Source organism: Neomonachus schauinslandi, chromosome 1, assembly GCF_002201575.2.
Source record: "Neomonachus schauinslandi chromosome 1, ASM220157v2, whole genome shotgun sequence".
NCBI classification, from domain to species: Eukaryota; Metazoa; Chordata; class Mammalia; order Carnivora; family Phocidae; genus Neomonachus; species Neomonachus schauinslandi.
Window position 1 is genome coordinate 104762092 of NC_058403.1, and position 27443 is coordinate 104789534.

The following is a 27443-nucleotide window of genomic DNA, read 5'->3' on the forward strand; positions in this document are numbered from 1 at the left end:
GAGCTAAAGAACAGTAATCATTGCCCTTACCTCAATTTCCACTTCCCAAAACAACTTTCAACTTTTTTTTCCTGATTCCTCTAGTATTTCCTTCTATAAATAACATGCTAATATTGTTATTCCTTAATATTTCAGTATTCCTTAATATTTAGATATTACTTAGTAAATTACAAATCAGTTAAGATCTGATTCTGCTAGATATAACCGAGACCTAAATATGATAGCTTAAATATACAAGAGTATATTATATTGCATAAGACAAATGTATTGTTAGCCAATCCAATGCTGATAATAGTAGCCTTATAGAGTCATCAGAGTCCCAGGATCCTTACAACTCTCTGGTCTACCACCTTTGGTGTGTGTTATTTTCACTGACCATGATAGTGGCAGAAACCCCAACAACTCCTTTCCCATTCCAGACCAGCAGCAAGAGGAGAATAATGGCTCACTCTGTTTTAAGGAGACTTCTTGGAAGTACCACCGATTACTTCTGCTGAACTTAGACATTAGACACATGGCCATACCTATTTCAAGTAAAGCAGATATATCCACAGTTCTATTACTAAGGAAGAAGGAACAATGATGTTAGGGTAGGTAGCTAGCAGCTTATATCACAATCCTAATAAGAACTGACCCTCCTACACATACCTAAACTCTTATACACACATACAAACACACGCCTTTCTCATCTCACCCTCCCTTTATTTAAATAAACCTTTTAATTTAGTATTTACATTATTCTTCACTAGTGAGCCACATGTTATGATATGATCACATTTCTTGTACAACTTTTTGCTGTCCCTGGATTAAAAAACCATCCCCTTTTCTTCTTAGTTTTCTGTGTACCTATCACTGATACATCTTCCAAATCCGACAGAGGTGTAATTCTTCTTTCTCAACACCTTCAGACACAGCAGAAAACTCTTCAATATCATATCTTTTCTAGGAAATATCCTTCCCAGAGCTCTCTATTCCCTTGCTCCAGTGTGGGTATTGTCTCAATTGACTATACAACTGTCATCCTGGGACTTTCCTTTCTTGTCATTTCAGGAACTGTCCTCAGCTCTCTTTCATGTCAAATCCTCTGTATCTTGGTTCTAAAGTCTTCCTCCTCTATGGTGTACTCCTTTTGGTGGAATAAATCCTCCAGGAGCATCTTGTGCATGAGAGGTAAATTTGAGAATGTGAATATCTGAAAATATCTTTACTATATATCAGACTGGACAGTTTAGCTGAATATAGAATCATCCATGAGAAAAATATTCTTCATGCGAAAATTAGGGTACCGTCCTCTGTTTCCTAACTTCCGGTGCTTTTTTGCAAAGTCCGATGCCATTCTAATTCCTACTTCTTCTTTGTATGATACATGGTAGGTTCTCCCCACTCTGCCCCTGCCCTGGTTCAGAAGCTTTAAAATTTTTCTCTTTTTACTTAGTATTCTTAAATTTCATCACAATATATTATCATGTCAGTCTTTTGTCATTCTCTGTGCTGGGCACTTCATGAGTATTTGTTTTGGAAACTGATGTTTAGTTTCAGGAATTTTACCCTAAGGAGAATGATTCCTTCCCCACCATTTTCTGTTTCCTTTCTGGAACATCTTTCGATTTGGATGTGGAACCATCTGGAGACATCTAATTTTCTTAAATTTTTTTGCCATCTTACTACTTTGGACATTTTGTTTTAATTTCATTATCTTCCATTCTGCCCATAAAATTTTTAATTTCTGCTATCATATTTTAATTATCAGGAATTCTTTCTTATTCCTCAAAAGGTCCCTTTTTTATTACCCTTTGTTCTTATTTCATGGATACAATTTCTTCTCTTATTCTTTTGATGATAATTTTAATATCAATTATGCTGTGTTTTAAAGTTTTTTCAGCTTATTGCATTGCTTCTGTTTCCTCTAGGTTTTTAAATTTTTTCTTTGCTTTGTTCTTTGTCTTTCACATTTGAAGCCTCCCTTACAGTCTGGAGATCCTTTGCTGTCTATTCATATTTACAATGAAGACTGTTGGTCTAATTTCTACAAATTAATAATGATGAAGGGAGAAAGGGGGGAGGGTGGCTTTTCTAGATAAAAAAGAAGCAACAAAAGTGACATGTGGACCTTGTATAGAACCAGATTCAAACAAATGAACTAAATTTGTTTAAATACTAAGGAAATTTGATTATGAACTGGGAATTAGAAAATACAGAGGAACTATTGCTAATTTGGGGATAATGATACCTTTGTTATATAACAAAATGGCACATCACACTGAAGTAAATAGGGATGAAAATAGCATGCAGTCTTGGGTCTTCCTTAAATTACTTCAGCAAACAACAAAAACAAAGGGACAGATGAAACACATATGACAAAAATCATGGTAATTTTTGAATCTGTAATAATGGATATTTATTATGGTATTTTCTCTTTTAAAAATCTAACAAATGAGACACTGAAATGCCTTAAGCTTCTGTGGTGTGCGTTGGAATTATTAAATGATGGGCTTCAACTGTGGGGAGATCATGTGGGGAATTAGCTATTTTGATAGTACCTATGTCATCTCCAGAGTTAGGACAAGGTAATTAAAAGTCTTTGGGGAGAAAGAGTGGGAGAGAGGTTCTGAAAGCCTAAATGCACTTCTAAAATATTTTTAATAAATTCTATTTTCAGCCTCACTTTGTACCCACAACAAGTATTTCTTTTGGCATACTAAGAGAAAAAAAATCAGCCAAATGTTGTTTTCAGGAGTCACATCTAAAAAAAAAAAAAAAAATTAACAGAAATGTAGAAAATAAAAGGTTAGAAAAATATATACCAGACAGATGTTTTGAAAATGATAAAAGATATACATTAATATTAACAACTAGCTTTACAATAAATAGAACCCTTTAGTTTTAATAAAAATCCCAATCGACCAAGAAAAATAATAATCATGAACTTTTACATACCAAAAACATGGGTTTAAAACATAAAGAAATATCTGTTAAAAATCCAATGAGAACAAATTATTCATCATAATGGGAGCTATTAACACATTTCTCACAGAAATGGAATGGTTACAATGATATGAAAAATAGTAAAGATACTGAGGACTTGAATAACATAATTAACAAACTTGATGTATGGATATAATTAGAGGTTATATCTAATAATCATTCTTTCAAACACATGGTATAATCACAAAAACTGACCATGTAACCAGCCACAATTAAAATTTTAATATGTTCTTAAAAAGAAAAAAAATCATATACACACATTCATTGCTTACAGTAAAATTACATGAAACATTTACAACAAAAAGCCAATTAAAAAATCTACATACATGGAAACTTAAACATACATCTAACAAATGTTGGGCCAAAGAGGAAATAAAAATAAAAACTATAAACTATTTAGAAATAAATAAGGGAAACATGATATACCAAAGTACTCAGAAAAAAACTTACAGTCTTAAATGCATTTATTTAAAAAAATGAATGGGTATTCTGAATGTCATGATCCAAGAGAAATGTATAAATGACAAAAAACAATCAATGCTCAGAAGCAAGGTACCCCAGTAGCAATGAGCACACCCAATTCTCACATCTTGGTTTCTAAATACCATTTCCCAATAAAAGAAACCAAGGCATCTTAGAGAATTGGTTGATTCCAGAATTGGTTAGGGCAGGGAAAATCTAAGGCAAGCTTAGAACATTTTGTGGTGCCAGAAAGTAAGGAAGAGCTCAAGAAAGATAGGGCACAAGTGCCACCTGAAAGCTCCTAACAGCCAAAACTGGAACAGTTTAGAAACAAAATAAATAACTATAGTATTTGAGTATAACCCACAAAATAAAAGTGAATGATCCCATACTGATATTAATAAGTAACTGAACAGATAAATAAATGGAAGAGAAGGAAGAGCCCTTCCCTCACAAAGAAATTCCAATTAATAAATATAGAAGGAATAAGGGAAGTATTTACTCCAAGATATGTATTAATTGCAAAGGGAAAAATAATAATTTTACAGTGGAGGAACCTGGCAAACACCACCTTAGCCAAGTGATCAAGGTTAACATCACCTGTAAGAAGACATATTGACAGCATATACACTCTACCATGATACACACTGAGAAGGGCACATCACTTCTGTGGTATTCTTGCCAAAAATGAATAATCTCAATATAATTATGAGTAAATATCAGACAAACCCAAATTGAGGGATATTCTACAAAATAACTGAAAAGTACTCTTGAAAAGCCTTGGGTCATGAAAGGCAAAGATTAAGGAACTGTCACAGCCCAAAGAAGGCTAAAACAGTATGAGCTCTAAATGCAATGTGTGATTCCAGACTGAATCCTGGACTGAAGAAAAAGATGTTAGTAGCAAAATTGATACAATCAAAGTCTGTAGGTTAGTTAATAGTATTGTACCAATTTTAATTTCTTCATTTTTATAGTTGCACCATAGTTATGTAGGGTATTAACATTAGGGAAAGCTGGGCATATGGAAACTCTCTGTACTATTTTTGCAATCTTCTACAAATCAAAATTAGTTCAAAATAAAAAGTTAAACAAAATCACACATACATACGCAATGAATAATTTGTAGATGTCAAACATATCTGTAGTATAAATTGTGTAAAAAGGTGGCTGTGTTTTAAATTTGGGGGGCTATACAATATTTTTAATGGCAAAATAAAAGGAAATAACTTTCATGGTCAATACTAGAGGAACACTAAATAACCTATATTCCTATGTAATACTATATAAAAAAGAAAAAAGAATAAAGTAGATCTCTATGTCTTGGCATGGAAAAAATACCAAGACTAATTATGGAGGAAAAAGCAAAGCTGTAATTTACAGATCAATAAAAGCTTTCAAACACTTCTAGTGGGAATGTAAATTAATACAACTACTTTGAATACATAGTTGGATCTATAAACCTGGCCATATGTATATGGCCATAATCCAGAATTTCCATACCTAGTACATACCCAACAGAAATGTGCTCATATACAAAGACATGCACATGAATGCTCACGGCACCAGTGATTATAATAGCCCTGAATCAAAAACAGCCCAAATGCCCAACCATTGCAGAGCAGATAAATCCACTGTGGTATATTCATACCATAGAAAACTGAACAGCAACACGAATGAACAGCAGCTACCCAATACAACATAGATGCATCTCACAAACATAACGTTAAGTGAAGGAAAGCAGACAAAAGAATGTATACTACATAATTCCATTTACATAAAGTTTTAAAAAAAGGCAAAATTAATCTATGGTGTTATAAATTAAGATAGTAAATTTCTTTGGGTGGGCGGCAGTAAAAGAGGTAAAGAAAGCTTCTGGAAGGATGTTATGTTCTGTTTCATGATCTGGGTGCTGATTACATGGGAAATTCAGTTTGTGAAATTTAATTTAGCTGTACATGCATATTTATGCACTTGTCTCGATATTATACTTCAATAAAAATTTATAAAAATAAAATGGAATTTAAACACCTAGATAGCTTATTATGTGTGTATAAGCATATCAAGATTGATAAACGTGGAAAAATCCAGAAATATTAGAAGAAAATTTAAGTTAATATACTGCTGGATTAAATGACATTTGTGTTAAACATTCCTTAATTGAAGCCCACTCTAACTATTGAGATTTACCCAAAAAGAATTCTAAGCTTGTATTTTTACAAAATATTTTCCTTTCTATAATTTACAAAAAAAACCATATACATTAAAACACTTTCCAAGTTTACTTCTTTTAATATGTTCCCCAAATGAATGTTACATATAAATAACATCTCAGGCCCTCTAACAATACTCCCTGAGAAGTTAGGCCACATTACTTCATTCTGTTCTGGCTATGTAAGTTAACTTCACTTCTTTCAAATTAAACTGATATGGTTTAAAATGCCATGCCTGGGGGCGCCTGGGTGGCTCAGTCGTTAAGCGTCTGCCTTCGGCTAAGGTGGTGGTCCTGGGGTCCTGGGATTGAGCCCTGCATCAGGCTCCATGCTCGGCGGGAAGCCTGCTTCTCCCTCTCCCACTCCCCCTGCTTGTGTTCCCTCTCTCGCTGTGTCTCTCTCTGTCAAATAAAATCTTCTAAAAAAAATAAAAATTAAAAAAAATAAAATAAAATAAAATGCCTGGAAAGGCACTAATGTTTGCTTTTACTGTATATATCAACTTTATGAAACAAACAATTCACATAATAGTGTAATAAAGTGTGTACTGTGCAAGCACACATTTTTCTCTAACAGCCACAATTCTGCATTAAAGTTGAATACTATGTTGATGTGAGGACATGTTGTTGTCTAGTGAGAGGGTGTTCCTGAAAATAGTAGGGACTAACAGTTCTAGTGTAGAGAGTCCTGTGCTGGAAGTTAGATGACTTGTATTATAAACCTCTTGCCAATGCATCCATGAGAACAACACATTTATTACCCTTATCTATTTCCTAGCTTTTCCCTTAGCTAACTCGACTAAAATGAGTTGTGTGAGAATCACAGAGTTGTAAAACAAATTTGGGAAAGGTATTTAGTCTCTTAGTTATTTCCATTTGGATCACCTATTAATATCACTCATAATGAAAATATTCTAAAGGAAAATACTTTAAAAACACCCTTTTAACTTCCATCCACTCTGTAATCAAATCCTTTAGAAAACACAAGAAAACTAATCACATCATTGGGGATTTTACTACCTGTAACCTATATTCTTTTATGTCAAGCTCCTGGATATAAGGATTCCTTTATTTTTAGTCTTTCCCTCAAACTGTTTTGCAGCAATCTAAGATGACAGGTGGAAGCTCAGGGTCTAAAGAAACGAGATGGGGGATTTTCAGGATTATATCCCACCAAGATCTGACAGGCAAAGGCATCCAATTATCAAAAGGAAAATTAGGACTACAACAAAGAAATCAATCAAAACAAGATAGTACTTCAAGAGTTCTTGGGAAATGGATTTCAGAAATGGACATGCAACTAACTGCCAATTACAAAAAGTGGCTTCTGTAACTGCTCCTCTGGAATTAACCACTGCCTAAATGCATCCGGAAAATTAAATTGCCTTTCAAGAAAGTAGGGGTTATGGGGTGGGGAGTCCAAGTATATAGGTAGATAATCATTTAGGATTCAGTAAAACCAGAAAGAATTCTTATTTTGCAAAGTCACTAGGCACTTTGTGAAACTCTGGAGACAGAAACCAAACTTCTTTACCTACTATCAGGAGTATGGCAACTTCAAAAATGTCAACTGGAGAATGCCCAGGACCAAAAATGTCACTAATATTCAAGTGCATAGAACAGTGGCAATATTTAAAACAAAATTATTTGTGGGGCACCTGGGCAGCTCAGTTGGTTTAGCGTCCGACTCTTGATTTCGGCTCAGGCCATGATCTCAGGGTCATGATCTCAGGGTTGTGGGATCGAGCCCCGAACTGGGCTCCGTGCTCAGCAGAGTCCACTGGAGATTCTTTCCCTCTCCCCCTCCTCCCCCGCCCCCGCCGAGCTCGCTTCCGCTCTCTCTCTCTCTCTCAAATAAAATCTTTTTTAAAATAAATATAATTATTTGTGAATGCAAACATGTAATTTCCTTTTGAGTGATATCCTATTGCTTTTATTTATAGAATTACTATGATACCTATTTATATCTTCCTACAAAAGTTCTGGCTTAGTTACTAAAACATATCCTTTTTTCAGGTAGTTAATTTTATCCCAGTCATTATTGTATACATTATCAATGTACTTTCAGTATATTGATAACTAATGTACTCAATAGTTTGGCTCCTTCTAAAGGGTGATTGACCTATTGAGGTAAGCCTCAGGAATATTTACCTTTGCTAAAAGGTAGAGGTCTCAAAAGCCTAACAATAATAAGCTGTTGTCTTCACTTTGATATCACACATTCATATTCGTTCCTTCCCCTCTCCTCTTTCCTCTGTCTCTGTCTTTCTCCACCCTCTTCCAACAATGTGAGAACGGTCCCTTGCATTGGATTGAATTAACACAGCTTTTCAAATTAACTTCATTTAATTAATCTCATTTGAGCTTTATTCAGTCTTTAATTTCTCCCTTAGTCTCTTTTTAAAAAAATTTTTTTAAATGGAAAAATACCATAACCTCCCAAAACTGAAGCAGAAAGAAATAGAAAATTTGAGCAGACTACCAGCAATGAAATGGAATCAATAATCAAAAAATTCCCCTGGCCTCTTTAATATGTAGAGACTATATTAAATAGATCTTCCTTTGACTAAGCATGATACTCTTAAACTTTACTAGTACAGAAGCAGAAGTTAAAAATCTTTTTTTTTTTTTTAAGATTTTATTTATTTATTTGACAGAGAGAGACACAGCGAGAGAGGGAACACAGCAGGGGGAGTGGGAGAGGGAGAAGCAGGCTTCCCGCGGAGCAGGGAGCCCGATGCAGGGCTCGATCCCAGGACCCTGGGATCATGACCTGAGCCGAAGGCAGACGCTTAACGACTGAGCCACCCAGGCGCCCCTAGAAGTTAAAAATCTTAACCCTGACTTAATAAACAAACATAATTCTGTATTGTAGGGTTGATGTATATTTTCACAAAATGGAGGTGAAATGTTTTACTGTATTTTCCTTGAAGGTAGGGGGGATAGAAGACAATTTGGAGAAAAATGGAAATTTCCATCATTTTAAAATGCTCTTAATAAAATCACATTATTTATGTAAAACACTTTTAAATATCGATACCATTTTAAGGTACTCTCAATAATTATTTATTCTTTATTGCAAGAACTTATGATTCTTATTTCCCTAATTGTTCTGTCCCAGTTTTGGTAATAGCAGGCATTGATAAACATTCTTCTTTTGATTAACTTTAAAGGATGGAAATGCATATAAAATCCCTGGATATTCTCTTTTTCATGTAATGGTTAGCTACAGTTTTGTCTACCCTATATGATTCCTTTTCTACGGAATTCCTCAATACTTTATGCAAGGAATTATTTTTTTCCACTCCGCTGTTAAAGTTCCAACCATTCATATGACTGCCACAGAAGTTTCCATGTTCTAGGACCCAACTCCACTGGCTAGGTGGATGAAACACCTCCCCCAAACTGGGTCAATCAGAGCTCTTCTCTAGGATTTGTTTTTCCCCCTGCACTAGAGAAAACAGCAGGCAGTCCCTCTCAGGTGGCAGTAGATATAAGAACTAAAACTTAGGCATTCTGGGCAACTGCTTTTCCTTCTGAAAGGAAAAAAGTAAATATGCAGTGTTAGAGAATAAAGCCAGTATGCAAAGAGAAGCAGAGATGAAAGACAAGAAAATCGGGGCACCTGGGTGGCTCAGTCGTTAAGTGTCTGCCTTCCACTTGGGTCATGATCTCAGGGTCCTGGGATTGAGCCCCGCATCGGGCTCCCTGCTCAGGGGGAAGCTTGCTTCTCCCTCTCCCACTCACCCTGCTTGTGTTCCCTCTCTCGCTGTGTCTCTTTCTGTCAAATAAATAAAATCTTAAAAAAAAAAGAAAGAAAGAAAGACAAGAAAATCTTAGGGTGGTCATGTCCTTTGTTCAGGTTATTCCTGAGGCCTAGTTTCATAGGCCCTTCCAAGGTTTAATTTTTTTCCTTGAAATCTGTGATCCACTAAACACTTTTTGCCCAAGCTGGTTCAAGCTAGATTTTAGTTACTTACAATTAAGAGTTTTAACTAATAGTGTGTGTCTCAGGATCCATCATACAGCAAACTTAAATTAACTTCTAAGGTTAGATTGAAGATTGAATGCTTTCTACTAATCCTTAAAAATGGAAAACATTTAGCAAAATAAGCTCATGACAATAAATAGGCAACTTGGAGAAAAGCGATATTCTGAGTAAACTGAAAAAAAATGTACACCACTAAAATTCAGAGAAATGGAACTTGAAACATAATTGTTAATTATAACAATTATATTACATGTTTACCTATAATATATATAACATATGTATTTAAATTTCTACATGTATAAATCCCTCATTGTAGGGTTTCTGTCCCCTATAGCAGAATCCACTTTAACCAATACACTTTGTGTTGTCTAGGACTTGGGACTTCTCCATGGGATTTGTTTTACCTTCAGAGTTACCAAAGGGAAGGGAGCACAGGTTCTTTTTGCTGTTAGATCTTCAAACTAACTTGAGGAATCTATCACACTCTCTCCTTTTCTGGGACACTAATCAGTGCCTAATCTCTCTCTTCTCTACTGACTTTTTTCTCACTTCCTCAATTCACAGGGTCTTTATCTCTCCTAGTAGAGGAAAAAAATTATTCTCTTACATTCATCCAAATCTATGATTTTTGCCATAAACTGCTTGCTCTCAGTTCCTTGGGGCTTTGACTTTTCTTCTTAGTGAAGTATAATTTACACGCAATGTTATATTAGTTTCAGTATACAACATATTGATTCAACAATCCTGTATATAACTCAGTGGTCATCACTATACGCATAGTCACCATCTGTCACCATACAACATTATTACAATATTATTGACTATATTCCCTATGCTGTACTTTTCATCTCTGTGACTTATTTATTTTATAACTGGAAGTTTGTAATTTTCTTAGTCCTCTTTATCTATTTCACCCATCCCCCCACCCTCCTCCTCTCTGGCAACCACATTTGTTCTCTGTATTTAAGTTTGTTTTTTGTTTCTTTGTTCATTTGTTTTGTTTTTTAGATTCCACATATAAGTAAAATCATATGGTTTTTGTTTTTCTCTACATGACTTATTTCATTTATCATAATACCCTCTAGGTCCATCCATGTTGTCATAAATGGCAAGATCTTTCTTTTTATGGCTGCATAATAGTCCAATACCCACATACACAATCTTGGATTGCATTTCCCCAAATTAAAATTCTCCTGGAGTGTAATGGCGTAAACAAACAGAAAAATGCTTACTGGCTTCCCGTAAATACTGCAGTCCTCTCTGTTAAAAAGAAGCATGGCGGGCGCCTGGGTGGCTCAGTTGGTTAAGCGACTGCCTTTGGCTCAGGTCATGATCCTGGAGTCCCGGGATCGAGTCCCGCATCGGGCTCCCTGCTCAGCGGGGGGTCTGCTTCTCCCTCTGCCCCTCTTCCCTCTCGTGCTCTCTGTCTCTCATTCTCTCTCAAATAAATAAATAAAATCTTTGAAAAAAAATAAAAATAAAAAGAAGCATGGCTTTTAGAAAATAACTGCCTATACCCCAGTTGCTGCCTCTTCTCATCCACCCTTCTGTCAAAGTAATGCTGGCAGAGTGTTACTTTGGGGTAATCTCAGAATGCTGATAGTTAACAGCCCAGAGAGGCCTCAGAGATGCCTGGTAAATATAATGCTAAATTATCATTTGATTTCAAACACACTAACAGGGAATTTCTGATAGTTGGAAAAAAAGGCTGGGCTGAAGTTTGTCTGCATTATTTATGATGGAAGTATTAACATAATACCGCTTTTAAACTTCAGAAAAAAATACGTAAATATGAACTGCTTATATTTAGAAATAAATAAAAATTGTAATATTAGGTTTGGGGGATTACTAAAGCTAATCCATGAAGTATTAAATCACATAGTACTTTGTTGTCCTGGTTTTATTAGTTATCTGTACTCGCATGAATTAAAACTGAGCACTTACAAAATATTCTATCAGTTAGATACTTACTAATTTGGATTGCTCTGGGCAAACAACTGAATGGTGAGATCATACATTATATATTGGGCCAATTACGTTATAACTTCTCAGATTTCACTTCTCTTCATTTTGGCAGTTAAGTAAACACAGTATTCCTAGGACGTAGATCCTTTATCAGCCCCACTTGACAGATAAGGAAACAGAGAGGCAGAGAGATAAGAAAGCTGCACTAAGGCACACAAGTGACCAAGCTGGGATTTGAACCCATGCAGCCTGACTCTTATCCTGCTACTAATATATAGTTGACAACACTTTGCTCTAATTTTGTACTTTTGATTGTTGCTTTGCGTATCATTTTAGAAGATGGATTTTTATTGCATATTGTACTTTGAATTCTGCTTCAATTAAATTGATATTTAATAGCAATAGATAGGAATTGAAGAGTGCGAAATGGCATTACCAAAAAAGGAAAGTGAGCAATGGCTAAGAACGACATATGTTATGCACATGAAGAAAAGTGAAACACCAGGTTAAATTTACACATATTTCCAAATGTATGTCTTTTTAAAATCCCCTCACAAAACTCAGGGGTTGACAGAGGGAAAGAGTTCAGTGTTAATTTTCACAAACATTTGTTTTCATGGGCATAAAATGTTTTCAGAACCAACCCCAGTTAGTCTCTGTCCTTCAGCGTGGTAAGAATTTGGCATGCTACTCCTTTCTTCCTGAGAGAGAAATCTAAATGCTTGCCAAAGCACTTAATATTCTAGCTTCCACAGCAAATCGCTTTCTTCTCCTTCAAACTGACTTCAGACGTGGGTAAAAGAAAGAAAAGCATCGGAAGAAAGAGGCACAGGGGTGGTGGTGGTGGTGGTTCCTATTTTTTCCACTGCGACAAACAAAACATGCTTATAATTATGTGAAACATAATTTTTTTTGGTATAATTCTTATCAACCCTAGAAAGCTCTCAAATGGTAGTCTTCCTTCCCATAATAGCATAAAATACCAGGCCAATATAATAGTGTAATAGCTTCTTTAACTCGCTGACAATTTTGAGTTTTACTTCAAAAGCCAACTTTTCTTCCCTTTAAAAGAGGATAGGAAATGAAGAAAATTATAACCTATTCTTGTAGATATAAAGATATGAGTGAATAAAATATCTAGCCAAAGAAAATAAGATTAAAAAGAAGTCTGATTTAGCATTTACAAGAAAATAAAACTTTCCTTTTTAGAAGATAGGAGCTATAAAACAGGTTATACTAAAGTTAGTTTTTCAAAGGCATAAACATAATGCTTTCAGCTCATACTCTAATTAGTTTTACATTAAGTTAAGCAGAGAAAAAAAGACAGGCTTATGTTTGGACTGCATTCTGGTAAGAGAGAACTAAGAACACTGGACAAAGTCTGACACAGAAGAACAATGGTGATAAATATTCCAAGAAAATGCTGCTTTTAACAGACACAATTTACAAAATAAAGACAGGCTAAAAGCAAAAGGTTAGAGAAAGAGAAAACAAACTTAAGCAAAAGAAAAACAGCAGAGCAATACAGAATGTTTAATTAGTTATCTCTTTCCTTGGATTAGTTGCTGCCCAAATTTACAGAATGTTCTTACTAGGCATTTTCTTTTTTTGAAGATTTTTATTTATTTATTTGACACAGAGATAGGGAGAGAGAGAGCGCAAGCACAATCAGGGGGAGCAGGAGAGGGAAAAGCAGGCTCCCTGCTGAGCAAGGAGCCAGATGCGGGGGTGCATGTGGCTTGAGGCTCTGGGATCATGACCTGAGCCGAAGGCAGATGCTTAATCAACTGAGGCACCCAGGCGCCCATTACTAGGCATTTTCAATCCTTTAATTTTTGTTTCTCTCTCTATGCCTCTCCAAATTTTCTGGCTTAATATTAGAAGGCCATTTACTTCATTTCACAAAATTATTTATTTTGCAAAAACAAAGTTATTAACAAAAGGATAAGGAAAAGTTAAATCACAGAGCTATGAATGGCTCAGTGAGAGTGTTGTGGATTTGGCCTTAGTTCTTTTACTTGGCAATACTGTACTTCCAGTCTAAGCTTGAGTCTGAGCTATCCTGCTGTTTAGATTGGTCATAAATACTACCATGTTTCCCAACTACACATTTGTGTTTTAACAGAAGTGTTGACCAACTGCTTTGTTTTACTTTTTTGTTCCTTCCCTATACTAATCCTCTCTCCACTCCTAACTCTCCTACCTTCTTTGACCATCTCTTATGCAGCCCCATTAAACTAGATAGTTTCATTAGACATAGTGAAGAGGTATGTGAACTGAGACCACATTTTTGACAAAATTACATTTGAAAACAAAGACATTCTTTGAATTCCCTGATTATATCATTATGTTTATTGTTATCACAATTTTATTTGCATGTTAATGTTAGAATTTGGACTAAACAACTCTCTTGAGATTGTCAAAAATAACAATGGAATGATGCAAAATACATACAAATGAATATTCAAGTGTCTTTCTCAAGATACACCATCTGGCAAAAATTAGAAAATGATGAGTCATTCATGAATGAATGAATGAGTTAACCTAAATCTGTCTATAGAATTTTTTCAAATGGCAGGGAGAGGGGCAGAAGGATTACCCGGATTCCAGTACCTTAACACAATAATTATGTCCCATTTTTAATTTTTTAAATTCCTAATAGATAAAAATAATTCTAAATTAGATCAGTAATAGGATTAGGGGCACCTGGGTGGCTCAGTCATTAAGCGTCTGCCTTCAGCTCGGGTCCTGATCCCCTGGGTCCTGGGATGGAGCTGCCCGTCAGGCTCCCTGCTCAGCTGGAAGCCTGCTTCTCCCTCTCCCTCTGCCTCTCCCCACCGCTCATGCTCTCCGGCTCTATCTTTCTATCAAATAAATAAATAAAATCTTTAAAAATAACAATAATAATGGGATTAAAACTCATATAGTTATAGGAGTCGCTGCTCTTCCCTGAGCAATTACCAGGGGACTTTCACTAATATACCAATAAAGCAAAATGTATAAACAAATCATTCAAATATTTTTCAACAGAGAATTCAGAATTCAAAATGGCACATAAAAAAATAAAAAAAAAATCCATAATATTTATAAACACATTTCTAAGTATGAAGTCTTGTTTCCCAGAAAAAAAAAAAAAAAACCCTACTATTTTACAAACAAAAAATATGTGAAAAAAAAAGTTCTCTGTGAAAATAAATGCGATTTTCTTTATCCTCATCTCATATGCAGTATGAGATCCTTTAATCCTTTAACACAAAGGATCCTGAAGGAAAAAAAAAGCTCTAAAAACATTTGTTCAGCTCATCTATATAATTATTGACACAAAAAATGTATAATTATTACAAAGTAAAAATTTTTCTCTTCTTCTGAACCTTGATTAACTAAAAGCTAATACTTTTAAATATGTATTTTCCTTCTTCCCATCCTCCTTGCCATGCACCACCCCTAACATGGGTAAAGAAAATGTTGTAAATCATTTTCCACTTTCCCTCTCGCTGTTTTTCTGCTCCCCTTTCCAAGCTCTGGCACGGGCATTCCACAAGGTGCCTGCTGTCTGGCAGCAGATGAGAAACGCCCTCTTCTTTTGAGGGCAGACAATGACAAAACCCAGAAGTAATCATATACAGGCAACAAAACTCAATATAAAAATTCATGTCCATTAAAAGAAAAAATAGAATATAAATTCTGGGAAATTATTATGATTCAATATTTTAAATTATATTTGAATGATATACTTTCCAATGTGTCAATGACATTCATCTGAAACCATGTAGAAGCAAAGAAAGAATATCTTTCACAGCTCTCTAAGCATTTATCTGGGTACAAATATTAGAGGATTCAGCATGAGTGAGGTTGCCTGCTGAGAACAGAAACTGAAATGCCAGGAGGCATATTAAAAGCCAATATAAATGATGCAATTCATGACAGAGCCATCTATAGGCCTACATGCATTTACTGTTAATAAGAAACAGAAGTGGCAGCAAGAGATATACTGTTCCATATCAATCTTTTCTTGGCATGGATATCATTTATAATACAGAACAACACATTAGCTTGAGTGCATTTCAGGAGATGTGTAAACATTCTTAGGTTGTGTAGAGTGGTAAAACCAAAATGAAATGTAATATGAAAACCTTAGCTTCACAATTCATTTCATACATTCCAATCACTCAGCAAGTCAGCAAACACCTACTATCATGCACCCACCATTGTGCTAGGTCCTATGGGTATTACTAAGGAAAATAAAGACAGTTACTGTTCTCAAGGATTCTGAGATGCAGAAAAGGCAAGACGTAAGAATAAGCACCAAAAAAATAAATAAGTAAATACAAAATAAGACATACTCAACTGCCAAACAGTTTGTTTAAAAATATAAGTGCTATAAGGTATCAAAAAGATCATTATGGGCTAGAGTAACTGTAGGTTAACACCACAAAAAAAGAAGTATCTTGAAGAATCAAAATAATCTAATCACAAAGAAAGAAATGAAATGAGTAGTTTATTTTGGCTAGGGAAAAAACATGTGCAAACACAATGAAATGGGAATGGCCTCAGATAGTTTTATACTAACTCTAATCTATATCAAAATTATAGCTTTTTTTACATATGTAAATGACTTATTTTCTTAAAATTAGTCATAAGTCCTAGGACAGTTCTGGTTTAAGCTTATTATTCAAGAATGGTTATTGAGGGTAAGAAAACCTGAACTGGAATTGATACACTGCTGGAGGCTCATGGTGGATAACTGTAAGAGTTAAAAACTGCAGGGGGACCATCATAGTGCTGCCTCCACAATATTGTGAGCCTTACTAGGAACTTGACCAGGTTCTCATAGCAAATATCAAAGAAAAATCCCCTTGTGATTCCAGCAGGGGGAGGGCAAGGAATATGCCAGAACAATCTGTTCTCTTAACAAGGCCTGCTCTCAGGGGAACGTAGTTAACCAGAGCCTAACCTGCGTAAGTATTATTAGATCCTAACTGGCCTGGCAAAGGGAAATATCCAGCTCCAATCTAGTCTAGCCATCCTGTCTTACCTAAGGGCAGAGGGCAGGGGAGGGGGGGGGATATACAGGGGCAGAACTGAGAACCTTGTGAAATTCACAATCTAGAGGCTCACTACAAGACTGAGACTTAATCACAGGGCTATAGATTGCTTCCCCTCCCCCTATACCTCACTACCATATTACTAAAGGCTGTTGACAGCAGTCCCTTTTACACAGATGTCTGGCTATCAGGAAGAATAACAAGGCATACCAAAAGGCAAAACACACAATTTGAAGGGACAGAGCAAGCATCAGAACCAGATATGCCAGGAATGTTGAAATTATCAAACTGTGAATTTAAAAAAACTGTGATTAGGGATGCCTGGGTGGCTCGGTTGGTTAAGCTTCTGACTCTTGATTTTGTCTCAGGTCATGATCTCAGGATCATGAGAGTGGACCCCGTGTCTGACTCTGCGCGGGGCGTGGAGCCTGCTTAAAATTTTCTCTCCCTCTCCCCCGCCCAAAAATAATAATGAAATAAAACTATGATTAAAATGCTAAGGGCATTAATGGATAAAGTAGAGAGCATGCAAGAACAGATGGGTAGTGTGGGCAGAAAGATGGAAATCCTAAGAAAGAACCCAAAAGAAAGCCCAGAGATCAGAAACACTTTAACAGAATAAAGAATGCCTTTAACGGTCATGGTAGAAAACATGGCTGAGAAAAGGATCTCTGAGCTAGAGGATATATCAATAGAATCTTTGAAATCTAAAAAAATCAAAGAGAACAAAGACTTAAAATAAACAGAACAGAATATCCAAGTATTATGGGACAACTATAAAAGGTGTAACACATGCACACTGGGAATACCAGAAGAAGAAAGAGAGAAGTAACAGAAGAAATATTGGAAACAATAATGACTGGGCATTTCCCAAATTAATGTCAGGCACCAAAGCACAAACCCAGGAACCTCAGAAAACACCAAGCAGGATAAATGCCCCCCCAAAAACATACTTAGGCATATTATCTCCAAACTACAGAAAATCAAAGAAAAAATTCAGAGGGCAAAACACCTTTTCTATACAAGAAAAAAGATAAGAATCACACCTGACTTTTCCTCAAAAACCAAGCAAACAAGAAAAGAGTAGAGTGAAATATTCAAAATGTTGAGGGGAAAAAAAGCCCCCACCAACCTAGAATTCTGTATGCTGCAAAATTATCTTTCAGAAGTGAAGGAGAAATAAAGACTTCCTCAGGCAAACAAAAACTGAGGGAATTTGCTGGAGTATACCTGCCTTATAAGAAATATTAAAGTTTTTTTAGAGAAAAAGAAAACAAGTCCAAAATATGGATCTATTTAAAGGGGGGGAGGAGCAAGATGGTGGAGGAGTAGGAGACCTAAATTTCATCTGGTCCCAGGAATTCAGCTAAATAGGGTTCAAACCATTCTGAACACCTACGAACTCAACAGAAGATCGAAGAAAAGAATAGCAGCAACTCTCTGAACAGAAAAGCGACCACTTTCTGGAAAGTCTCTTCTGATTTGTTTAGTGTATATTTTTCGGGTCGTTGTTACCCTGTTAGCATTTTGTTCTCTCATTCATCTATTCTCCTCTGGACAAAATGAGAAGATGGGAAAAAATCACCTCAAAAAAAAAAGAACAAGAGGCAGTACTGACTGCCAGGGACCTAATCAATACGGACATTAGTAAGATGTCAGAACTAGAGTTCAGAATGACGATTATAAAGATACTCGCTGAGCTTGAAAAAAGCATGGAAGATATTAGAGAAACCCTTTCTGGGGAAATAAAAGAACTAAAATTTAACCAAGTTGAAATCAAAAAGGCTATTAATGAGATGCAATCAAAAATGGAGGCTCTATGGGCGCCTGGGTGGCTCAGTCGTTGAGCGTCCTCCTTCAGCTCAGGTCATGATCCCAGGGTCCTGGGTTCGAGCCCCACATTGGGCTCCCTGCTCGGCAGGAAGCCTGCTTCTCCCTCTCCCACTCCCCTTGCTTATGTTCCCTCTCTCGCTGTCTCTCTGTCAAATAAAAAAAAAAAAAAACGGAGGCTCTAACTGCTAGGATAAATGAGGCAGAAGAGAGAATCAGTGATATAGAAGACTAAGTAATGGAAAATAAAGAAGCTGAGAAAAAGAGAGATAAACAACTACTGGATCACGAGGGCAGAATTTGAGAGGTAAGTGATACAATAAGACAAAACAACATTAGAATAATTGGAATCCCAGAAGAAGAGAGAGAGAGAGGGCAGAAGGTATATTGGAGCAAATTATAGCAGAGAACTTCCCTAATTTGGGGAAGGAAACAGAAATCAAAATCCAAGGGGCAAGAGAACCCCCCTCAGAATCAATAAAAATAGGTCTACACCCCGACATCTAATAGTAAAACTTAGGAGTCTCAGAGACAGAGAAAATCCTGAAAGCAGCTCAGGACAAGAGATATGTAACCTAAAATGGTAGAAACATTAGATTGGCAACAGACCTATCCACAGAGACCTGGCAGGCCAGAAAGGACTGGCAGGATATATTCAGAGTACTAAATGAGAAAAATATGTAGCCAAGAATACTATATCCAGCTAGGCTGTCATTGAAAATAGAAGGAGAGATAAAAAGCTTCCAGGACAAACAAAAACTAAAGGAATTTGCAAACACGAAACCAGCCCTACAAGAAATCTTGAAAGGGGTCCTCTAAGCAAAGAGAGAGCCTAAAGCAACATAGACCAGAAAGGTACACAGACAATATATAGTAACAGTCACCTTACAGGCAATACAATGGCACTAAATTCCTATCTTTCAATAGTTACCCTGAATGTAAATGGGCTAAACGCCCCAATCAAAAGACACAGGGTATCAGATTGCATTAAAAAACAAGACCCATCGATATGCTGTCTGCAAGAGACTCATTTTAGACCCAAAGACACCTCCAGATTGAAAGTGGAGGGGTGGAAAACCATTTATCATGCTAATGGACACCAAAAGAAAGCTGGGGTGGCAATCCTTACATGAGACAAATTAGATTTTAAATCAAAGACTGTAATAAGAGATGAGGAAGGACACTATATCTTACTTAAAGGGTCTATCCAACAAGAAGATCTAACAATTGTAAATATCTATGTCCCTAACATGGGAGCAGCCAATTATATAAGCCAATTAATAACAAAATCAAAGAAACACATCAACAACAATACAATAATACAATACAATAATAGTAGGGACTTTAACACCCCCCTCACTGAAATGGACAGATCGTCTAAGCAAAAGATCAACAAGGAAATAAAGAATTAAAAAAATTCATGGAAACAGACGAAAATGAAAACACAACTGTTCAAAATCTTTGGGATGCAGCAAAGGCATTCCTAAGAGGAAAGTATATAGCAATACAAGCCTTTCTCAAAAAACAAGAAAGGTCTCAAATACACAACCTAACCCTACACCTAAAAGAGCTGGAGAAAGAACAGCAAATAAAGCCTAAACCCAGCAGGAGAAGAGAAATAAGAAAGATCAGAGCAGAAATCAATGAAATAGAAACCAAAAGAACAGTAGAACAGATCAACGAAACTAGGAGCTGGTTCTTTGAAAGAATTAATAAGATTGATAAACCCCTGGCCAGACTTATCAAAAAGAAAAGAGAAACGACCCAAATAAATAAAATCATGAATGAAAGATCACAACCAACACCAAAGAAATAAAAAAAATTATAAGAACATATTATGAGCAACTATATGCCAGCAAATGAGATAATCTGGAAGAAATGGATGCATTCCTAGAGATGTATAAACTACCAAAACTGAACCAGGAAGAAATAGAAAACCTGAACAGACCTATAACCACTAAGGAAATTGAAACAGTAATCAAAAATCTCCCAACAAACAAGAGACCAGGGCCAGATGGCTTCCCAGGGGAATTCTACCAAACATTTAAAGAAGAATTAATACCTATTCTTCTGAAACTGTTCCAAAAAACAGAAATGGAAGGAAAACTTCCAAACTCGTTTTTTGAGGCTACCATTACCTTGATCCCAAAACCAGACAAAGAGCCCATCAAAAAGGAGAATTACAGACCAATATCCCTGATGAACATGGATGCAAAAATTCTCTCCAAAATACTAGCCAATAGGATCTAACAGTACATTAAAAGGATTATTCACCACGACCAAGTGGGATTTATTCCTGGGCTGCAAGGTTGGTTCAACATCCACAAATCAATCAATGTGATACATTAATAAAAGAAAGAACAAGAACCATATGATCCTCTCAATAGATGCAGAAAAAGCATTTGACAAATACAGCATCCTTTCTTGATCAAAACTCTTCACAGACTAGGGATAGAGGGTACATACCTGAATATCATAAAAGCCGTTTATGAAAAACCCACAGAGAATATCATTCTCAGTGGGGAAAAACTGAGAGCTTTCCCCCTAAGACCAGGAACACGGCAGGGATGTCCACTATCACCACTGCTATTCAACATAGTATTAGAAGTCCTAGCCACAGCAATCAGACAACAAAAAGGAATAAAAGGCATCCAAATCAGCAAAGAAGAAGTCAAACTTTCACTCCTTGCAGATGATACGATACTTTATGTGGAAAACCCCAAAGACTCCACCCCAAAACTGCTAGAACTCATACAGGAATTCAGTGAAGTGGCAGGATATAAAATCAATGCACAGAAATCAGTGGCATTCCTATTCACCAACAAGACAGAAGAAAGAAAAATTAAGGAGTCGATCCCATTTACAATTGCACCCAAAACCGTAAGATACCTAGGAATAAATCTAACCAAAGAGGCAAAGAATCTGTACTCAGAAAACTATAAAATACTCATGAAAGAAACTGAGGAAGACACAAAGAAATGGAAAAACGTTCCATGCTCATGGATTGGAAGAATAAATATTGTGAAGATGTCAATGATACCTAGAGCAATCTACACATTCAATGCAATCCCTATCAAAATACCATCCACTTTTTTCAAAGAAATGGAACAAATAATCCTAAAATTTGTATGGAACCAGAAAAGACCCCGCATAGCCAGAGGAATGTTGAAAAAGAAAAGCAAAGCTGGTGGCATCACAATTCTGGACTTCAAGCTCTATTACAAAGCTATAATCATCAAGACAGTACAGTATTGGCACAAAAACAGACACATAGATCAATGGAACAGAATAGAGAGCCCAGAAATGGACCCTCAACTCTATGGTCAACTAATCTTCGACAAAGCAGGAAAGAATGTCCAATGGAAAGAAGACAGTCTCTTCAACAAATGGTGTTGGGAAAATTGGACAGCCACATGCAGAAGAATGAAACCGGACCATTTCCTTACACCACACACAAAAATAGACTCAAAATGGTTGAAAGACCTAAATGTGAGACAAGATCATCAAAATCCTAAAGGAGAACACAGGCAGCAACCTCTTCGACCTTGGCCGCAGCAACTTCTTCCTAGAAACATCGCCAAAGGCAAGGGAAGCAAGAGAAAAAATGAACTATTGGGACTCCATCAAGATAAAAAGCTCTTGCACAGCAAAAGAAACAGTCAACAAAACCAAAAGACAACTGACAGAATGGGAGAAGATATTTGCAAATGACATATCAGATAAAGGGCTAGTATCCAAAATCTATAAAGAACTTATCAAACTCAACACCCAAAGAACAAAGAATCCAATCAAGCAATGGGCAGAAGACAAGAACAGACATTTACCCAAAGAAGACATCCAAATGGCCAACAGACACATGAAAAAGTGCTCAATATCACTCGGCATCAGGGAAATCCAAACCACCTCACACCAGTCAGAATGGCTAAAATGAACAAGTCAGGAAAGGACAGATGTTGGCGGGGATGCGGAGAAAGGGGAACCCTCCTACACTGTTGGTGGGAATGCAAGCTGGTGCAGCCACTCTGGAAAACAGTATGGAGGTTCCTCAAAAAGTTGAAAATAGAGCTACCATATGATCCAGCAATTGCACTACTGGGTATTTACCCAAAGATACAAATGTAGGGATCCAAAGGGGTATGTGCACCGCAATGTTTATAGCAGCAGTGTCCACAATAGCCAAACTATGGAAAGAGCCAAGATGTCCATAGACAGATGAATGGATAAAGAAGATGTGGTATATATATGCAATGGAATATTATGCAGCCATCAAAAGGAATGAAAGCTTGCCATTTGCAACGATGTGGATGGAACTGGAGGGTATTATGCTGAGCGAAAAAAGTCAGAGAAAGACATGTATCATATGACCTCACTGATATGAGGAATTCTTAATCTCAGGAAACAAACAGGGTTGCTGGAGTGTGGGGGGTGGGAGCGATTGGATGGCTGGGTGATAGACATTGGGGAGGGTATGTGCTATGGTGAGTGCTGTGAATTGTGTAGGCCTGCTGAATCACAGACTTGTACCTCTGAAACAAATAATACATTATATGTTAAAAAAAAAAAAAAAAAAGAAGAATGTAGTTGGAAGGGAAAAACGAAGCGGGGGAAGTCGGAGGGGGAGATGAACCATGAGAGACTATGGACTCTGAGAAACAAACTGAGGGTTCTAGAGGGGAGGGGGTTGGGGGGATGGGTTAGCCTGGTGATGGGTATTAAGGAGGGCACATATTGAATGGAGCACTGGGTGTTATACGCAAACAATGAATCATGGAACACTACATCAAAAACTAATGATGTAATGTATGGTAATTAACATAACATAATAAAATAAAAAAATAAAGAAAGGAAGAGCATCAAAGAAGGAATAAGTGAAAGTAAAAAAAATTTACTTTTCTTATTCTTAATTGATCATAGCCACAATATACTTATGTATTCTTATGTCTATATTTTATGTATGTATGTATATGCTTTTATATAAGTGAAATGAATGAAAGCAATGATACAAGGGACAAGAGGAAGGAATTGGGATTATTTTGGTTATTATAAGGTACATATAATATCACCTGTGATGTGTCTAGTGTTATATGAAAGTGAACTTGGATTAGTTGTAAATTTCTAATACAAACTCTAGGGTAATCAATAAAGAAGTAAAAAAGAAGTATAAATGACATGCTAATAAAGGACAGAAATAAAGAAGTATAACTGACATGCTAATAAAGGACACACTGTAAGATTTATAATCATATAAAATGCTCAACCACAAAGACAGAAAAAGAGAAAACAAAAAATCAGAACAAAAAACAAAGGCAATAAATAGGAAACAGTAAGAAATATGGTAGATATTAATCCAACTATACCAATAATCATTTTAAATGTCAAAGTTCTAAGTGCACCAATTAAAAGCCAGAGATTATCAGAATGAATCAAAAAGCACAAACCAACTATATATTGTCTGCAAGAAATCCACTTTAAATATAAAGACACATATAGACCAAAAGTAAATAGATAAAGGAAAATAAATCATTTTAATTAGCGAAGACCAATCAAAGGAAAGCAGGAGTAACCATATTGATTTCAGACAGAACAAACTTAAGCAAGAAAAGTTACCAGGGAGAAGGAAGGGAACTATACAATGATAAAGAAGTTAATTCTCAAAAAAGACATAAGAAATCTTAACATGTATGCACCTAACAACAGAGTATCAAACAACCTCTGACAAAAACTGAAAGAACTGCAAGGAGAAATACATGTATTCACTACTATAGTCGGAAACTTCAACACCCCTCCATAAGAAATAGCCCCTGGGTGGCTCAGTTGGCTAGGCGTCTGGCTTTGGCTAAGGTCATGAATCCTGGGGTCCTAGGATTGAGCCCCACAGCTGGCTCCCTGCTCAGCAAGGAGTTTACTTGTCCCTCTCCCTCTGCCCCTACCCCACCCCGCTCATGCTTGCTCGTTGTCTCTCTCTCTCTCGAATAAATAAATTAAAAAAAAATCTTTATAAGAAATAGATCCAATAGGAAGAAAAACCGTAAGGACATAGCTGAACTCCACAATACCACTACAACTGATAAAACTGACATCTATAGACTACATCCAACAAGAGCAGAATATAGATTCTTCTAAAGCTCACATGGAACATTCTCCAAGAAAAACAACCTTCTGGGTCATAAAACACATCTTAACAAATTTAAAAGAATGGAAATCATACAGTACCTGCTCTCTCAGACCACAATGGAATTAAACTAGAAATCAGTAACAGAAAATTATCTGGAAAATCTCCCAAAGTGTGGAGAATAAATAATTCTAAAAATACATGAGTCAGAGAAGAAATCTCAAAAGAAATTAAAGAATATTTTGAACTAAATGAAACTATACCTTATCAATATTTGTAGGATGTGGGGAAAAAAAACAGTGTTTAGAAGAGAAATTAGAGTATCTAAAGCATAGATTAGAAAAGAATAATGATAAAAAAATCAATAATCTAAGCTTCTAACTTAGAAAACTACAAAAAGAAGAGCAAATTAAGTCCAAAGTAAGCAGAAGAAAATAAATAGTAAGAGAGCAGAGGGGTGCCTGGGTGGCTCAGTCAATTAAGTGTCTGCCTTCAGCTCAGGTTATGATCTCAGGGTCCTGGGATCGAACCCCACATTGGGCTTCCTGCTCGCAGAAAACCTGCTTCTCACTCTCCTCCCTGCTTGTGCTCTCTCTCACCATCTTTCTCTCTCTCTCTCATAAAATCTTTTTAAAAATTTAAAAAAATAAAGGGCTCACCTTTTAAAAAAAGATTAGAGCAGAAATCAATGAAACAGAAAACAGGAAATCAATTGAGAAAAATCAACAAAACCAAAAGCTGTTTCTTTGAAAAAAAATCTATAAAATTGATAAACTTCTAACCAGCCTAACTGAGAAAAGAGAGAGGACACAAATTACTAACAACAGAAATGAAAGACGAGAGAAGGGGCACCTTGGTGGCTCAGTTCGTTGGGCATCTGCCTTTGGCCCAGGTCATGATCCCAGGGCCCTGGGATCAAGCCCCAAATCAGGCTTCCTGTTCAGTGGGGAGCCTGCTTTTCTCTCTCTCTCTCTCTCACTGCCCCTCCTCCAACTCGTTCTCTCTCTCTCAAATAAATAAAATCTTTAAAAAAGAGACATCACTACAAATACTATGAATAAAAGGATAATAAAGGAATACTATGAACAACTCTATGCCCACATATTTAATAACCTAGCTAAAAATGGACGAATCTCTTGAAAGAATTGCAAAAACTCACACAGGAATAGACAATCTGAACAAGACTACATTTATTTAAAAGACTGCATCAATAATTAATAACCTTCCAAAAAGAAAGCCAAGCCCAAATGAGTTCACTGGTGAATTCTAACATTTACGGATAAGTTATACCAGTTCTCTACAATCTCCTTCAGAGAGTAGAAGCAGAGGGAATCCTTCCTAATTCATTTGATGAGGGAGGCATTACCCTAAGTGCAAAACCAAAGCCACTAGAAGAAAAGAAAACTCAGATTATCTCTCATGAACACAGATGCAAAAATCCTCAACAAAATATTTACATACCATGACCAAGTGGGATGTACCCCAGGTATTCAAGGCTGGTGCAACATTCAAAACTTAACTAAAATGATTATATTAGTTAAGATTAATCACATTGACAGTATCAGATAGAAAAATTACATGATCGTATGACCAGATGCAAAAAAAGCATTCGACAAAATCCAATATCCATTCATGAACAAAATCTCACAGTAAACTAGCAATAAAGGGGAATTTTCTCAACTTAATAAAGACTTTCTTAAAAAAAAAAAAAAAAGTATAACTAGCAACATACTTAATGGTGAGACACCAAAGCTTTCCTGTTAAGATCAGGTACAAGTTAAGGATACCCCTCTCAACACCCTTTTTCAACATTGTACAAGAAGTCCTTGCTAATGCAATGAGGTAAGAAAAGGAAATAAAAAGTATATATATTGGGAAGGAAGACATAAAACTGTCTTTGTTCTCAGGTGACATGATTATCTATGTAGAAAATCTGAAAGAATTAAAAAAAAAAACCCTCTGGAGCTAATAAGCAGTTAAAGCAATGTTGCAGGATACAAAGTTAATATACAAAAGTAAATCACTCTCCTATTATAAATAGGATATAGAAGATATATGCCAGCAATGAACACATGGAATTTTAAATTAAAAAGCACATTAGCATTTACCTTAGCATCCCTCAAAATAAAATACTTACATATAAATCTAACAAATATGTACAAGATCTATATGAGGAAAACTACAAAATTGATGAAAGAAAAAAATTGAAAGAAATCAAAGAAGTAAAAAAATGCAAAGATATTCCATGTTCATAGATAGGAAGACTCAGTACTGTCAAAATGTCAGTTTTGCCCAACTTGATCTACAGATTCAATTTAATGCCAATCAAAACCCCACAATTTATTTAATGGATATTGACAAACTGATTCTGAAGTTTATATGAAAGGCAAAAGAGCCAGAATAGCCAACACAATATTGAGGGAAAAACAAAGTTAGAAGACTGATACTACCTGACTTTACTATAAAACCACAGTAATAAAGACAGTGTGGTAGTAGTGAAAAAATAGACAAAGAAATTAAAGGAACAGAATAGAGAGTCCAAAAATAGACCCATATAAATACTGCTGGTCAATTAGACATCCACATGTAAAAAAAAAAAAAAAAATGAATCTACACAAACCTTACAACCTTCACAGAAATTAATTCAAAATGGATCACAGACCTAAACGCAAAGGGCGAAAAGTATAAAACTTCTACAAGATAACATAGGTGAAAACCTAGATGAGCTTGGGTATGGTGATGCCTTTCTATATACAACACCAAAGACATGATCCATGAAAGCAATTACTGATAAGCTAAACTTTATCAAAATTAAAAGCTTCTGCTCTGCAAAAAACAATA

General features: G+C 36.0%; 1 protein-coding gene across 1 annotated transcript in view; it reads right to left on the reverse strand.

The window, feature by feature from the left end:
- LEKR1 (leucine, glutamate and lysine rich 1) overlaps positions 1 to 27443 on the reverse strand; it is a 174925-nt gene that overhangs the window by 106675 nt on the left and 40807 nt on the right. The gene's annotated exons all lie outside the window — the stretch shown is intronic.